The sequence below is a fragment of the Mastomys coucha genome, unplaced genomic scaffold (assembly GCF_008632895.1).
Source record: "Mastomys coucha isolate ucsf_1 unplaced genomic scaffold, UCSF_Mcou_1 pScaffold21, whole genome shotgun sequence".
Classification (NCBI taxonomy): domain Eukaryota; kingdom Metazoa; phylum Chordata; class Mammalia; order Rodentia; family Muridae; genus Mastomys; species Mastomys coucha.
Window position 1 is genome coordinate 178914264 of NW_022196904.1, and position 4489 is coordinate 178918752.

General features: G+C 45.8%; 1 protein-coding gene across 1 annotated transcript in view; it reads right to left on the reverse strand.

Moving 5' to 3' along the window:
* The window catches only part of Col17a1 (collagen type XVII alpha 1 chain), a 47320-nt gene extending 43194 nt beyond the window's left edge, over positions 1-4126 (reverse strand). The window contains exon 1 of the mRNA XM_031390616.1: positions 3837-4126. The gene's annotated coding sequence lies outside the window, so the exon portion shown is untranslated. The remainder of the gene's footprint in view (positions 1-3836) is intronic.
* Between the last annotated feature and the right edge of the window lie 363 nt (positions 4127-4489).

The following is a 4489-nucleotide window of genomic DNA, read 5'->3' on the forward strand; positions in this document are numbered from 1 at the left end:
ACTGACCATTAGCCATTACCACCAACACTGTTCTGCTTCAGACTGACCATTAGCCATTACCACCAACATTGTTCTGCTTCAGACTGACCATTAGCCATTACCACCAACACTGTTCTGCTTCAGACCGACCATTAGCCATGAGCCAGGCACCAACTGAGGAGATTCAGCATTTCAGCATACTTGGGTGCTGGTTGGGGCAATAACTGGCTATCTAGGGTGGTACTTAATCGATAAGAAGTTTACCCTGAGATTACTGTTTATCTTAATGTTGGAATCTTACTATACATGTATCATTTTTGATATTTCCACGATACTGATGGGATCGGCTGATTCTACTGGCAGATATGAAGGCAAGTACGTGGTAGCTTGGAGAACTCCAGTCTCCAGGAACTACCCCTGCCCAGCTCTGCTGGTTTTTCTGTATCTAGGACAATAACAGGCATGCCTAGGCCCTTCAACTACTCCCTGAATTCTAATGACAAATCTTCTATGGCAAAAAGCCATAGTTTCCCTAGCTTCCGCAAGGCACAAAGAGACAGCTGCTTGGTGGCTTCCTGGGTTTCATGACTTTGAGCCATTTCTTAGCACTGAGTTCCTCAGTGGGTAGAACCTGCCCCAGGTGGGTAGGCACTTCCCTCTTAGCATGCAGCCTTTCTGACATTGGCTATGTTGTACATTTTTGTGTCCAGCCTGACGGTTGGAGATAGCAGAGATGTGTTGGAGGTAGCTCTCTCCTGGGAGGCCCTGACAGTGCCCGACTAATACAGAAGTAGAGGCTCACAGCCATCCATTGGACTGAGCACAGAGTCCCCAGTGAAGGAGTTAGAGAAAGGACCCAAGGAGCTGAGGGTTTGCAGCCCCTTAGGACGAACAACAATATGAACTAACCAGTACCCTCAGAGCTCCCAGGGTCTAAACCACCAATCAAAGAGTACACATGGTGGGACTCATGGCTCCAAGAAGAGACTTTCTATGAGCTCACAATTGCATGGAGGATGATGGGTGTAGACACAGACCTGGGCTAGGATTGGCCCCTGGAAACAGAGGTTTTTCCTCACAGAAATTCTGTCTGAATCATTCCAAGAGCTTGTAGTTTTGTAAAAGCATAACATCAGGGAGAAGAGAGTTCGGCAGGGTTCGTGCCCGAGCCTGCCGTTCCTGGCCGCCTTGGCTGTATTCTGGAGTTCCCTAAGCACCACTTAATGGAAGCTTTGTCAACTAACGTAATTCTTAACTTCCTAGAATTTTAGGAGGCTGCTTCATCACTGGCAGGAAAGAGTGGATCATTTAAGTTCTTAATTCCAAAGTTACATCGATTTTCATCTCTAACTTTTTTCCTTGACATTTGCTTATTTTTATTTACTTATGACAGGGCCTCACTACATAGCCCTGGCTGACCTGGAGCTTGCTGTCCAGTTCATGCTGACTTTGAACTCATAGAGATCCTCCTGCTTCTGCCTCCCAAGTGCTGGGATTAAAGACACGTGCTGCCATGCTTGGCTGTCAGTTGTGTTTTCAAGTTATATAGTCAATGTGAGTGTTATGATTAGGTGTAGGTGCACATGCAATGATCTAGTCAAGGTAAATAATGTTTCCATGCCTTAGACCCTTCTCAGAGTCTTGGTACCTACAAACCTTTCTTCTAGTTATTTATAAAATACATAACAGATCATTGCCAACTCTACCACATCCAACTCTATGGCACCCTGCACTGTGGAGCACAGGAACCAGACCGTCCCCCACTGTATTTTGTCAGCTGTCAGGCAGCCTCTGTCTCTTCCCATGCCCCTGTATTTCTCAGCCTCTGGTCAGCACCCTTCTCACCCCTTGAATGAGGTCAGCCTTTCTCAGCTTCCCCATGAGTGAGAACATGCCTACCCACTGTTCTTAGCAACTGCTTTATACTTATTTTATGGCTAATGCTTTAAAAAAAATGACCCCCATGTGGCTTTCTTATGTATGAAGACAAAATTTGAAAATGGTTTTCAACTTTGATTGTTTTTTTTTTCCTTTACATTTTATTTGAATGGCGTCAGATCCACTTGCAACTGCTCAGGGCCATGGTCTGATGCACATACAAATAAGGACCAACCACGGTCAGTGATAGCAACCCATGGCCTTGACCTTATCTTCTAATGACACGCATGTTCTTGAGACAGAGAGAATAATGAGGATACATGTTTTAATTTCTATTCCTATTTCTTAGGAATAAATGCTCCTATATTCTGCTAAAGAATCACAAGTATTTTCTTTTTTTTAGCTTTCTGTTACCCCAATCTCTATAAACTGTACATTTTAAAATAAGGCAACATTGAAATTGCTTTTAGAATGATAAAATCATGCCTTGACCATTTATCTGACAGCGCACAGGAGCCAGGGCCTTTGAAGGCCAGGGCAACCAGAGTCCTGGTACTCACATGGTGGGTTTAATCACTTCAGCATCCAGAGGCGAGCTTACTGCTTGCTACATTTGGTCACCTCAGAGTTTCATGACCACAGATAAGACACTGGGATGTAATTATGTCATCTCATTGGCCACTGTGGCTGCTGCCATTGATTACTGGCAAACAAGCCAGGTGTTGCTGACAGACCTCTTTCCATGGATTACAATTTGTGTTTGGTAATTTGTTAGGCCTGGTCCTAGCCCCGATCAAAGGAGTTTCCCTGCAGATTCAAAGTGGGCTTTTTCGCTGGATCTGACCCCGGTATACTGTGATCCGTGTGGTATTTTGCAAGGTCTAAGAGCGAGGTAGAACCCCCAATTATCTGAGGGCGTCCATCAGCAGATGGACAAGTATTGGATGAGTTTCCACTCCAATCTGTGGCTCAGCTCCAAGAACACGGAGGAGGGAAGAAACAGGCCTAGTTTTCCAGAAAGCGCCTGCAACAGTGTCAAACTTTAGACTGTGGAGTAAACTGCTGCTAGGGAGAAGTGAGATGGCAGAGGCTTGCCCCACTTCAAAAGTGAGGGGATAATGTGCCAATCAGTTCAACTGTGGTTCACTTAGACCTAAACAGACAAGTCTAAATTCAAACTGATTTTTTTGGGGGGCGGGGGAGAGAAAGGCCAAATTGGCCATCAAAGAATCAAAGAGTACAAGCATTGAAACTGCTCTCTCTCTCTCTCTCTCTCTCTCTCTCTCTCTCTCTCTCTCTCTCCTCTCCTCTCCTCTCCTCTCCTCTGCTCTCTCTTCTCTCTCCCACCTCTCTCCCCTCTCTCTCTTTTCTCTCTCCCACCTCTCTCTCCTCTCTCTCCCTTACAGTTTGACTTTAGGCAATTACTGAACTAGTTATACCATTTGAAGATTTCACTTTTCCTTTTTAGGAGAAGTATAACGGGATGAACAGCCAGAGGTTAAATCTGACCCTTCCAGCAGCAGAGGCCTGGGCAGCCATGGCTGTGCCTCAGGGGGCCGCCACTCACCTGCACTCAAACTCCCCTCCTGAGCCATTCCACTGTCCAGTGGAAGAGGGAGAGGGTGGGAATGGCAGCCGGCAAGAGCCCTTTACTAAGAGCCTCTTTACAACCCTGGCAACAACGGAGAAAAGTCCTTGCTGGGCGAGCCGCTGGCTCTCGACTGACCTTCTCTTTGGCCTCACATGGATCTTCCTTGGTATTCCTTTAAAGAACCAAGCCTAGGCAGAATGCACACACTCATGTGTGAACTGTCTACTGGTTCAGCATGCACACACTCATGTGTGAACTGTTTATTGGTTCGACCAGAACACCGGACACGAATTTCATCTTCCTTTCTCCAATAAACATTTTACAATTGAAAACAAGCCTCAAACCAAAATCCCAAAGAGAAAAGAAATAGAAAGCTCCTGTAACTCACCTGGCCTCGAGTCTGGAGGAACTGGAAATGGCTTCAAGCAGACACCTTCTCTCTCTTCTCTCTCTTCCTCGGATGCTTTTCTTCTAGAAGTTTGCTGTGGCACTTTTTTTTTTTTTTAATCCAGACCTATTCAAGGTGTGTTAAAGCTGAGTGATCTTTCAAAAATGTTCGCTTCTTCTCTCCCTCCTGTTTCCTTCAGCGCTTTGCTTCAAAAACAAGTCCTGACAAAGGTGCGCTGCGGTTTGCAGCCTCACTCCACCCTTCCAATTATCTGACACTTGCTGGATTTAAAAAAAAAAAATCTGCCTTCAGGAACCAAACTTTATAGAAGGCAGAAAACTTCCCCTGCCAGCTCAGATAGATTAACCATTTATAGACCTGCAGGGAAAGGGGGGGACAAAGGGCTGGCTCGTGGGAAATACCCTTCACAACTCCTCCTTACCCTCGCAGCTGAAGAATAACCATAACCTAGCAATTCCTAGAAATTCCCTCCCTTGGCAACACAGAGTACCTAAATCCCAGCACCCATGCATCCGGTAACATCTTTGCTCACAAGGGGCCTGTGGCCAAGGTACCTGAGCTCTGGAAGAGCCATGAAGAACGTATGTTAAAGATCTGATTCTCCCACCTGTCCCTTTAACCTCTCTCATCCT